The 13,106-nt window shown below is 42.7% G+C and overlaps 1 long non-coding RNA gene across 18 annotated transcripts in view; it reads right to left on the bottom strand.

Moving 5' to 3' along the window:
* The window catches only part of LOC147020356 (uncharacterized), a 210,978-nt gene extending 199,981 nt beyond the window's left edge, over positions 1 to 10,997 (bottom strand). For 12 of the 18 annotated variants that reach the window (XR_015061796.1, XR_015061794.1, XR_015061797.1 and 9 more), the window contains exon 1: positions 10,820 to 10,997. This is a non-coding gene — a long non-coding RNA (uncharacterized LOC147020356). Of the gene's footprint in view, positions 1 to 7,874; positions 8,280 to 8,318; positions 9,348 to 10,819 lie in introns of those variants that run through there. The other 6 variants (XR_015061782.1, XR_015061789.1, XR_015061790.1 and 3 more) reach the window with 6 other exon arrangements.
* Positions 10,998 to 13,106: the final 2,109 nt, after the last annotated feature.

The raw sequence follows: 13,106 nt of genomic DNA, 5'->3' as shown, positions 1-13,106 counted from the left end.
GGCCAATTCATTCGTTTTTATGATTTGCCTGAAAACAGTTGTTTGACATGAACTAATATAAGGGCATTGTTCAATACACAAATGTAAAGGGTGGGAAGACACCCCCTGTTTTTGTCCACCAAGTCGAGGCTCTTGCAAGAGCTAACACACAGAAACATATAACAAGGCAGGAGACAAGAGGGACAGGAGAGGGAAGCACAAAATAGTGGGAAACATAGACAATAGGATATTTGTGGAAGGGAGAGGGTTGGGGTGGGGTACATAGAGTAAACAAGATGGTACTTTAGGGATTTTCAGAAAAGAAAACAGAAAATTTGAAGGAGGTGGGTTTGAGGTGGAGTAATGGGGGTAGTAAAGATCAAGATATTAATGGGGGAAGATATGAGATGGTGGTGAATGGCTGTTTCGAAGACCTGGAGGGAGGAGTGCCTATGTCGGAGTGGCAACTCATTCAGGATTGTGCCCAATAACCAATGAGACTGCTTAGACAGCACCAATGGTCTGCACAGAGTATGGTCCCAATGGATTGATGGAGGGAGGAGTGGGATTGAAGAAAGTGTGGGATTTTGTTCCAGAGGCAGAAGTTTGTTCCAATATAGGGGGGACAGATCACAGACAGAGCAGAGGGGGCAAGGATGGAGAGGAGACTGTAGAAGACATAAAGACCACCGACCTGCCTCCAGTGAGAGAGTGAGAGACCCAAGGACTCAGCTTCATCGTGGGAGATACCAATTATTCTAAAAGCCTTGGTTTCCACAGCGTGAAGTCGAGTGAGGTGTGAGGCAGGAGCACCACCCCAGAAGGGGGGAGCAGTACCCCAGCAGACAAAGATAAAAATAGCCATTTATTTCTTTTATGTGCAGATATGGTGGAATATCTGACCTCGACAATGATTTTCCCAAAAGGAAAATTTACGGCCCTATTAATCTACAGTTCAAAAATAATTTTGCCTGCTTGGCATCACATTCCAACACACATGTCATGACACTCAGATCCATGGTTCAAATCCCATATTGTGTTATAATTTTGCCTGCTTGGCATCACATTCCTACACACATGTCATGACACTCAGATCCGTGGTTAAAATCCCATATTGTGTTTATTTTCCCCTCGTATAGGCAAACTACGAATGTCCTTGCAATTCAAATAAAGGGGCACCGATATTTACTTCCACCACCAAAGGTGGATGGAGGTTATGTTTTCACATCTGTTTCTCTGTTTGTTTATCCGTCTGTCCGTGAGCATGATATCTCAAAAGGTTATGACCTGATTCAGACAGAACTTGGTGGACCAGTTGGGTGTGTGACAAGGACAAATTGATTAGAATTTGGTGAAAATCTGGATATGAGAATTATTCAATTTTTAGATCCTCGTGGAGGATCTCTAAGTCTTACTCACGTTGTTGTTCTTCATCTTCTTCTTGTGGACTTTTTTGTTTCACAGCCTACAGTTTTCATCGAAACTTCCTGAAACTTTGCATATGTACATGTAAAAATACCCTGCGCAGACAGGAACCATCTCCGATTTTGAAAATTCCTCCAAGAAAAAAAGTTTTGATGTCAAAATATCTCCGCTAATGGAAATCGCCGAAAAAATTATCTCCAAAACTGAGCAAGCTTTTTGAATTCTGTTTGCAAGAATCGAACAGGGCTTTAGCAGAGATGAATTACCACACATATGATACATCACTATGACGTCATATCAATTTTTATGACGTCATTCCTATTTTTTGACATTTTTTGTTTCACAACCCAGAGTTTTCATGGGATCTTCGTGAAACTTGCCATGTATATGCCGAAAGCCCACGCGCAGGCAGTAACCATCTCCGATTTTGGAAATTCTTCCTAGAAAAAAAGTTGACGTCATAATATTGCCGCTAATGGAAATCGCCTATACCATTATCTCCGAAACTAGGCAAGCTGTTTGAATTTTGTTTGCGGGAACCAAGCCGGGCATTAGCACAGATAATTTATCGCAAACATGATACATCACAACGACGTCATATTCGTTTTTATGACGTCATCATTAAGAGGACGAGGATCTTAGCTCATTTGTGCTTGTTGGAGTGATTCTTTGTCATTGAGAGATAGGGCCAACAATGATATACAACATGATATTTCAAGTTGTGGACTGGTTATGACAAAACTATATGGATGAGTTGATTAGGTGAACAAGAACAAGCCGATTAGATTTTGGTTCAGGTCTGGATCCAGATCTGACCCATCAGTGGGGTACAAAACGTAAACTGTTCATCCTGGTGGAGGCTTGCTTTCTGCCGAGTGCCATTCTCATATCAAATGCAATTCAGGGAGTCGAAGCTAAATGGAATCAGTAATGTTCATTGCTTAAATATAGCCTGACTCATGGTGGTCATCCATATACAGTATTATGTAATTACCCTGCATGCATGAAACGAAAAATGGGGTTAGGCAATTGGTTCACTTTGTCTGTCTGTCTTCAGACGTCGGTTTATGATCGAGCAACAACTTAATTTCAACGGAATGTTATATTTTAAACACGAATCGGAACATGAATCAGAAAACGAACCTGTACTTTTGCAGTACTTTGGCTTTAAATTTGGCAAATTGTACAGAATCTTGCCCAGTGCGTGCATGCGTACACAGGAGGAAGGTGGTTTTTTTAGTCTGTCTGCCTGTCTGACAATCAATCAATATTGAAAATATTTCCAAACAGGAATCTTGCTGTTTTAAGGGATGTCATATAAAGGACACAAATAATAGGTACGAATCACAATAACTAATGTAATGTGTGAAACAAGGTCGTGTAGAACACCACCTTACTTGCCACGTTACGACCTTTAAAATCTTTATTATATTTCAATTGACTTATATCCTCGAACACTGTAGAACACAAATCGCCTTCTTCAAACTTTCATAAACCTTCCAGTTTAGCAGTATTTGGACAAAATATGATGCCATTTTACATCATCTTGACCAATCAGGTTTGCCGCTCACTCTCTTAGTGTTGGGGAATATCGAAATTCACACAAAATGCCGGCTGATAGAAAATACAGATCATGCTCGGAAACGCAATAAGCCAGAATTTAAAAGACCCTTCCAATGTCCTTGTTTTTCTCAAGACTGTGTGGGGTAAGGTGTTCTATTAACTCTCTGGTTCATTCTGTGGCAATTTTAGATGATCTCCTCATCGTCATCATCATTTACTCCTTCTGCAATGCTCTGGACTGTAATGTTGGGCCAACCACCTCGTTATGTAATATATGGACAGTCCCAAGCTACCTTTTTCACGGCTGTTCACTCTGTTGGCAAGAGAATGAGTTTAGAGGTGGAAGGAAGATGAATACAATACCAAGGGAGTTAAATGTTTCCACTGCAAACATGACACCACGCCATCACAAATTTGAAGACCGTGGAAGGATTCACATGACTGCAGGGATTTTAGACCCAGGGATGCTGGATCAATTTGGCACTGTATTTATCACCGTTAAAATAATGAAAAAAAAACTTTACTTCTAAAGCAAACTGGCATACATTAATATTTACTCTTCCATATAACAGGATCAGGCAGTTGAATCGGGAACCATATAACAGGATCTTCCATATAACAGAAAACTTCTTGAAAATGAACCAGCAAGAAAGGTAGATTTTAAACATCCCTTCTTCCCAGTGATTATTGACCAATAGAAGAGTTGCATGAGTTTAAACATATTTTACAAAACCGAAGTTGGAAGTAAAACGGTGGTGGTCAAAGCAAGCGATTGTGGGCTGGTTTCAAACGATTACAATGGTGGCGTGAGATGCAAAACCTCGTTTGCTTTGTAATGGAAAAGTGAATGGACAGGCAGGTTTTTGCCGTTTCGGTAAATGATAAAGAGGATTGTCTCTTGGAAAATGGAGACTCGTGAGGAATTTTCTCCATCTTTGCGAAAGCATCTGCGTTTGTCATTTCACCAAAGAAAGGCAGCAGCACCCATCAAAGCGCTTCCACAATTGTGATGAATGGAACTTGCACCGAAGCCAAGAGGGATACGAAGGGATTTGGTTAGAGTTCCACACACCTTTCCAGTAATTCGATGATTAGAAGAATATCCTCAAAGGGTTGCATTAAAGCCGACCGTTCTGCAACATAATACAGGTTTCTTTGTTGCAGTTGCTCAGGAAACTTGCAAGCTCCTTTTCCTTTACAATCGTGTAAATTCCACATTCAACCAGATTGTTCGCTATTTTACCATTTTGTTCATGTGTGACTCCAGTGAACGGCTTCTTTCCTCAAATGTGATTCATCTGAGATAAACGTCTGGAATCACACTCCATGACATCAGGTTGCCTTGGATATAGATTGTGACACCTCAAATATCCGCATATTGTGTCTAAAAATGGTGGAATGTTTTTATAAATCGGGAACCCTGTGCCATTTCCCCTGCGCCCCCCCCCCCCTTCAGCCTCTCCATACATTTCTTTTTTCCTTCATTCACATTAGCTCCTTCTCTTTCTTTCTTTTCCTACTCTTCATCTCCTTTACCCCTCTCTTACATCCCTTTTTATATTCTACTTCCTCCCCATTATCTGAGCGTTTGGGGAGATCTTATGTACAATGCCTACAGAAAGCCTACACCCCCTTTCAAAATTTTCACCTTTTGTTTCCTTATAACCTGGAATTAAATTGCATTAAAACAGACTTTTCCCACTTTTATTTACACATCGTAACCCACAACTTCCAAGTGAAAAACAAACTCCACAAACATCAGAAAATCAATTTAAAATACAAAACAAGAACATCTTGGATGATAAATGTCCACTCCCCTTATAATATGAATTGTATGCTAGCTCAGGTGCAACCAATCACTTTCAAAATCACACACCAAGTTAATTGACCTCCACCTGTGATAAATTGTAGTGATTCTGAATATTTCAAAATATAATCAGCTGTTCCTGTAGGTTTCCTCTGCTGGGTAGTGCATATCAGCGCAAAGACTCAATCATGATGTCAGAGGAGCTTTCAAAAGACCACTGGGATAAAGTTGTGCAAAGGCACAGCCATTATTGAAAACAGCACAACTTGAGTCCTGTTTGAGGAATGCAAAAAAACACTCGAGATTCTGAAGCCATGTGGCAAAAAGTTTTGTGTTCTGGCGAAAACAAGATGGAACTTTTTGGCCTAAGTGCAAAACATTACGTTTGGCACAAACCCAACACAGCACATCACCCAAAGAACACCATCCCCATTGTGAAGCATGGTGGTGGCAGCATCATGTTATGGGGATGTTTCTCATCAGCAGGGACTGGGGCACTTGTCAGGATCGAAGTGAAAACAGATTGAGTAAAATAGAGAAAAATCCTAAGAGGAAAACATGCTGCCCTGTGAAAGAAAGCTAAAATTGGGATGTTCACCTTTCAGTGTGACTACAACCCAGAGCACACAGCCAAATCTACACTGGAGTGGCTAAGAAACAAAAAGATAAATGTCCTTGAGCGTCCCAGTTCCGACCTAAATCTAATCGAAAATCTGTTGCATGTTGTGTGGTTTTTTTTACCCAAACCATTTTTTACCCATCCCCCTCCCCTGAAAAGAAGGAAAAATTAATTAATTAATTAAAACTGCAATAAAAATAAACAAAAAAATAAAACCTTCTCATTGGTTATTTTACATCTTCATTTCACTTTTCTTGATGCAATATAGTCATGAGCCACTCCATTGTCCCTTCCAGCAATTTTTCAAATCAACATGAACATCTTGATTAAAGTAGATTTAATACAGCTCTTCATGGAGTAACAGACAATTTAAAATAGCTATATTTTGCCCTCTTTTCAGGCAAATCCAACCTCTGCCACCCGAAGTTGCACTACCATTTTGTGGTGGGTGGAACAAGCAGCTCAGAACTTTGGCTCTGAGTGAAACCAAGAGTGCAACACAATTAACCTTTTTAAAGTCCATGAAATAATTTAAATTGACAGATTAACTTAAACTTTTCCTGTCACGGGGACAGGGACTTTCACTTATACCATATATATAAAAATATATACTACCGGTCTAAAGTTTTAGAACACACCCATTTTTCCAGTTTTTACTGAAATTTTAGCAGTTTGATCTTTCAATTTACTCTGAAATTAAAGCCGAGAACAAATAAACAATTGCAGATAAAAAAGAAATCATGGAATCGTTTTGTTGAACAAAATTTAATCTAAATTTTTGACTCATCAAAGTAGCCACCTTTTGCAGATAGAACAGCCAAACATACTCGTGGCATTCTTTCTCCAATTGAAATAAAATAATTGTTTGGAAAGTTATTCCCAACACTGTTGCAGAAGTTCCCACAAATGTGTTGCACTTGTCAGTTGCTTTGCTTTCACCCTTCTGTCCAGTTCATCACAAACAAGCTCGATGGGGTTTAAGTCTGAAGACTATGCTGGCCATTCCATGATTTGAAGCCTACCGTCTTGTTCTTTTCTTCTAAGGTAGTTCTGACATAGCCTGGAGGTATATTTTGGGTCGTTATCTTGCTGTCGGATGAACCCCTGCCCGACTAGGCGTAGACCAGAGGGTATTGCATGGCGCTGCAAAATGCTGTGGTAGCCCTTTTGGTTCAGGGTGCCAGTTACTCTGTGCAAGTCGCCGACTCTGGATCCAGCAAAAGAGCCCCAGATCATCACGCTTCCTCCTCCATGTTTGGCAGTTGGTGTTACACACTGAGGAACCATCCTTTCGCCTAATCGGCGGCATACAAAAACCCTGCGTGATGAACCGAAGACTTCAAATTTTGATTCATCGGTCCATAAGACCTTCTTCCAGTTTTCAGTAGTCCACTGGCGGTGCTTCATGGCCCAGGCAAGCCTCTTTTTCTTATTTTGCCATCTTAGCAATGGCTTTCTTACTGCCACTCGACCTGTCAAACCTGCAGCTCGAAGTCTTCTCTTCACAGTTGAAACTGAGACTTCCTTACTTCGACCAGTGTTAAGCTGTGCTTGAAGCTGCTATCCTGTGAGCCGCCTATCACGCAAGCTGTTGACTCTCAGAAACTTGTCTTCTAATTGTGTTATGGCTTTGGGTCTGCCAGACCTCTTCCTGTCAGTTTCCTTAGGTTTCCAAGTGCCTTTTGATGGTGAAGGAAACTGTACTCACTGACACCTTGTCTTCCTTTGCAATTTCTCCAAAGGAAAGACCAACACTTTCAAGGGTTATAATGGTCTGTCTGTCTTCCTTTGTTAATTGTCTTTTTCTCGCCATTATGAGAGAAATATACTACTTCTATTCCTGCAGTGTAATTTGTCCAAATCATGCTTTAGAGGGTGTAGCAACATAGTCTGTTCCAACACTGCTTTTATACAGACAGAGGGTTTGCAACTAATCAACAAAAGTTGGGACACCTGTAGGAATTGTTTGCATCAACTTTCAAGGCTTAATTTAGTTCCATTGCTGCAGAACAGCTGCAGTTGCTAACCCATTATTTGTTCCCTGAAAAGGGCCTTTTTAATAACTCTGAAATTTACATTATTTTTCAGTTTTTGGAAACCGAAACTTTCTTCTTTTTTTTTTAACCTCTGGCAGTTTACCGCTTCGCTTTCTACTATTTCAGGTTATTCACTGGACTTGAACTGCTTAAATTTCAGTAAAAACTGCAAAAATGGGGGTGTTCGAAAACTTTTGACCTGTAGTTATATTATATATATATATATATATATATATATATATATATATATATATATATATATATATATATATATATATACATACACATATATACATATATACATACACATATATATACACACACAAAACCATGGCAGTGACAGACACCATTAAGCCTTTCAATGTAAAAATCTAAGCTGCCAAACAAATATTGGCCAAAACCTCAGCCAATACTCCACAGGTGTGTGTGCAAAAAAATTAATTACCCATGTTGGATCCAATGCCTTGCCTCTGTGCAGCCACGTGACAAGCAGCAGGCCAACAACTCCAAGCCACACAATGTTCTCCCACCCGAGGCCTGACCTTCACCTACACCGCGCCTTTCTTCCTGGCGGGGAGCGGACGTACGTCCGGAACTGAGCCTTCTGGTGCTCTACATCCCAAATGGTGCGGGTGTTAGGGAAGGAGGGCGTGAGTGGCAGTAACAAGTTTCCCTCACGGACCTCTTTCATGTGTTGGCGCCGGCAGGGTGGATTTTCGTCTGGCGACTGGAGAGTCACTTCACCTCTCAACCAACCAGACCCCCGACCCCCGTCCCCCCCCACCCCTCCATTTCCACCTTGCACGCAATTCATCATAACTGTCTCCCTGTGATTACGATATACACCAATCTAATGAAGCTGTTCATCTCCAGCAAACGCGTTGCTCACCTTTTGCGCACGTCCTTCCATTACACAAGCCGTGTATATTCAGCCGAACAACATATTGTGTGGGTTCCTCCGCATCGCACACGTGTCATGGTGTTTATTATATTATATCATCGTTGGATCATTATCGTTATTTCGTTATGAACACAAAGACCTGAAGGGCGACGTATCAATTGGACCGGATTCCAAGCAATGTGCCTGATGAGGGCTATCCTGCTTGCTCGTTTGTTTTATTTTCGTTCACGTCTCCCAACTGATCTACTAATCCGTTATTGGGTGCACATGTTGAGCGAGTAAGGAAGTTTTGCGATTTGTGTTTCACCCTTCAGACATTCAACACACTTTTTTTCCCACCAAGGCGAGCTCCATGCTCTTTGGTTGATCCAGCTGTGATTATGTTTCGCTGTGGTTTGGTTATTTTTTTCCCGCCAAACCACACACAAGTTGCTCAACTTTTGATGCTCGTGAATTGCTTTTCCCACAGCTCGCATACGGAGACAGTCAGAGGGAAAGGCGCTCGTTGCCCGTTTTTGGAATAACTGTTCTGATGGGAATTTGGGAATTTGAAGCATAAAACGTACAGTGGAGTTCTTTAACCCATGCTCGCCCGAATAAATGAATCAAGTGCATTACTGCTTTATTTTGTCTTTTTTTATACCTTGCCGAGGCTCGTATGAGAGCTAACACACAACGCACATCAAGGGGGGGCATGAGACAGGAGGGGAGTGGGAAGGACAAAATAGTGGGGAACAGAGACATTTGGAGATCTGTGGAAGGGAGAGGGATGGGACAGGGAACATGGGGAAGATGGACATTACAGGGACTTTCAGGAAGGAAAGCAGGGAATTTGAAGGAGGTGAACTTGGGTGGATTATCGGGGGTAGAAAAGATCAAGGATTTGGATGGGGGATGATGATAAGAGGTGGTGGTGAACAGCTGTTTTGAAGGCCTGGAGGGAAGAATGGGATTGAATAGAGTGAGGGAGTTTATTCCAAAGGTGGGAAAAAAAGAGGAATGAAAGAGTGAAGGTGAGCAGCGATTCGTGATCTTGGTAGTTTTACCAGAAGGGAGTTGTTGGCGGACCTTGAGCGCCCTGTGGAAATGTGGTGGGGACAAATCGCAGAGAGAGCAAGGGGGGGCGAGGCTGGAGAGGAGACGGTAGAAGACAGAACGACCACCGACCAACCTGCGGTGATTGAGTGAGAGGCCCAAAGACTCAGCATCATTGCGGGAGATGCCAAATATCCGAAATGCCTTGGTTTCCACAGCGTGAAGCCGAGAAAGGTGAGAGGTAGGAGCACCAGCCCAGAGGGGAGAGCAGTACTCCATCAGGCTGCAGACGAAAGCTTTGTAAGTGGTCAGGAGCTCAGGTGGGCCGAGGAAGGACTTTGCACGACGGAGGATTCCCAGTCGGCGACTGGCTTTGGAGGCGACGTTTGAAAATGGTTCACGAGCTCCACAGTGGTTCACATAACAGCCTTTTAACGTCCACAACATTGTTTTGTGACCTTTTAAAGGTCATGCAAAGGTCAAATTTTGAAAGTTGTAGAACAAAACCAGGTTTTCGACATTTTGTAGTGCTGTTGATCGAAGTCCACTATAATTAATTATAACTTTGTCAAAAATTATCACATTGTCTCATCCTTGACTTCTGAAACAATCTCCATCGTCAAATACCACTCGTGAACCATCGTCGTCTTCACACTTGTTTGGGTTTTACTTCTTGTACAAAGCCGTCCCTCTTCCTCCTGTACAAAGTTTAGCTCTTAGCCAAGAATATTAAATATGTCTCTTACATACTGCGCATTGCATCATTGCTGGGAGCACGTCTGTTCCGCTGATGCAGTGCCCCTTGTTTACAGTGACCTGGTACCCATTTTGGCCAAAAAAAAAACATGACAAGCTGAGTCAACTCACCTGGTGTTGGTCAACGGTGACGCGAGACTGCGACACAGGGACTTTAACTCAAGACCTTAAGATCCCAAAAGCAGCCACCTTAACCGATTAAGCCAACACCAGGCTTAAAATGACGGTGATAGCTTTCCTACTCTTCACAAAGGAAGTCAACACGCAGGACAACCAGCTTAACGTCCGTACGAGGGACGGCGCACACACACACATTGATGAATCACCCCGTCATGCTGTGATGCTGTGAAACACCAGGGTGGAAGTTTATAGCTAGGACAGGATTTGAACCTGCCGTCCGTCGTCTGCGGACCAAGGTCTTCGCCTATCAGAGGTCCCTTTACCGGGGAGGGGGGGGGGTTGTCATTGTCCATACTTTCTTCGGCCGTTTGTGAATGTTTATATTGAATAACGTGTCGATCACGCGTTCAATTCACAAGGCTTGGACCTGTTTACAGAACAATGGCCACAGTGACGAGCAATAAGTATTAAGTCCCGTAGTTAAGGGACCCAGATTTACCACTGAGGGTGAGAATATTTTTCCAGCAATTTTCGGCGGCAATAAAAAGGAACGCAAACAAACACTGCTCGGCACTTACCGCATTATACACTCCGAGGATATTTAAAGAAGTGCAAGAGCCGGTGACAAATAAATTGGCGAGCGTGGGTTTCACGGGCGAAATGAGCCCACACCGGCGCGATCCTTTACAATGTTCACCTCAGCAAAATAAACCGCGCACGGGCTTCAATTCTTATTATTGCCGTCATTTCGTCTTCGAGCTCGATTTGTTTATTAATGTTATCTGGTGGGTTTGATTGTGAGGAAAATAAATAAAATAAAACACCATCATTGTATGTGAAATACTCCCTCCCCCCTCCCTTCCTACTCCACTCGCGAAAATCATCACAGACTACAAAGCAATGCACCGTGATTATACAGCGCCGAAGCATTCAGAGTGTTAGTACGTGTTTGTGATTGCGCGTCCCGCGGCTCTTCGCCGCCTTCGCAGCACAACAAACCGAAACGGTGTGAACGGGAAGCTCTAATACATGCTATATTGAAATAGGGAAAAGCAGTGCGAGAGAAAACATTTTGATCCCTCCGCCGAATGGGGCGCGCGAACGGGTCACGTGATGGCGACGGATCGCTGTTGACAAAATTTCGGCGGGAAAGGCCCAATTAGCCAGCGAGGTTCAAAGGACCCCCTTCAAACCGTGACAAGTGTTTATTGCTCGCACTGCACGTCTGAGACATGTTATTTCGTCGTGACGTTCCGCAGTACTTTCTCGTGCAGCTTTCCCCCAATAGTTGGATCTTTTTTTTTCCCCCCAAACTATTCCTCAGCTATCAGGTTTCTTTGGAGCCTTTTTTTTTCATTCGTTGTGCTGGAGGGGAGCATGGGGGTGGGGGCGAAATGTGATGATGTGGGGGGATTTTCTGATCATTTTGTGTTTAATTCCAACCCCGCATGAATGAGCGACCACCCACTTGGCGGTTTGGCAAGATGATGATTATCTTTACAATAATAAAGATCTTTTCAGCCGTCACGTGTTGCACGTCTCCATCACCAGCTCCTCATGGCTGCTGTTGGGGGTTATATTGTTCGGGGGTCGATTTTTGAAACGTACACTCATTGTTGGGAACTGATTGCTTGATTGCACCCACCATCGCACCCAAACGACATCATATGGCCACCATCTTGTTTTTTTGTGGTGGGCCGAAAATATTAGACTTGTAGGCCTCTGCTGATGATGCACTGCCTCGGTTTGTTGTTTTTGTGTCGCAGGTTGTGCAGTGTGTTCATTTCTCACTTTTTAAAAAAAATCTCAAACAATTCTGACCACTTTCCTGATGTGAAACTCAACTTGGCTTCAGGGGGTTAAGATCAAGTCAGATTTAAACTCAAACCATTGGCATGCTGTTGCAAGCTCCTTGCTGCTGCCTGTTGTGAATTTGCTTAATTCATAAACCTTTCCTGACTGATTTGCTCGCAGTCCAGTCGTTCTTCTTCATCACCTTTAAGTTACCAAGCCACGACGTTTGTACATGAAGTTTCCACCATATTGTAAATTACTTTTTGCAAAGCTCCTGAGAGTGAAAGTAGAAGAGTTTTGAGCTACACACATACAGCTTTTAAATTATGAATGCTATTCTGAGTGCATGGACTATGCACATGCCAGAGAGAGGAAGCATTGGCAATATCACAATGACAAGTTACACCTGCTTGCTATGGATCAGCCATTTCCATAACAAATGCCAGGAATAAGCTGCCCAAAAGAACACCCCTGGCAATAAAGCATTGGTCGACTGACGCGGACAAGTGTCATATTGGTACTTGGGTGCTCGCTTCCCAAGAGGGTAGCTCTTCCCTTCAGCACTTAAGGACTCTAGCTAGCTCTTGCTGAATTGGCCCCAGCTCACGCTCAGACAATGAATAAAACAGAATGCATGGCGCCACTGCACCGCATCGTACTTCTGCTTTCTCACCTGCCAAACGGTTTATTGTTATTCCACATCATCCCTTGGTGTGATATTCTCTCCAAGTCATGATGGTCTCTCAGGGAAGATAACAGCTCTTCACCGGAAACGGCCTGCTGCAAGAGGAGAGATTTTCCCAAGCCCATGGCCTTTGAGCTAAAGAGCTTCGTGGTAACATCATCAAATGGTGAGCGATTGCCTGCTTGCCCGACTCCCATCGAGGGTTTTTTTGGCACGTCAATTGGGACATCAAGATGATGTTTGGTACAATTTCCTTTTTGATGTTAAGGCTTTCAAAATCAAACCGATTTTATATATATATATATATTATTCTGATGTACCATATTTTGCTTCGGCAGCACCAATTCTCTGTAACAGTTTCTTGGCATTACCTCTACTGAGTGGTT

Source organism: Eptatretus burgeri, chromosome 9 (genome assembly GCF_056783735.1).
Source record: "Eptatretus burgeri isolate ZD-2024b chromosome 9, Ebu_testis_v1, whole genome shotgun sequence".
Taxonomy (NCBI): domain Eukaryota; kingdom Metazoa; phylum Chordata; class Myxini; order Myxiniformes; family Myxinidae; genus Eptatretus; species Eptatretus burgeri.
This window is presented reverse-complemented; position numbering and strand designations above follow the sequence as displayed.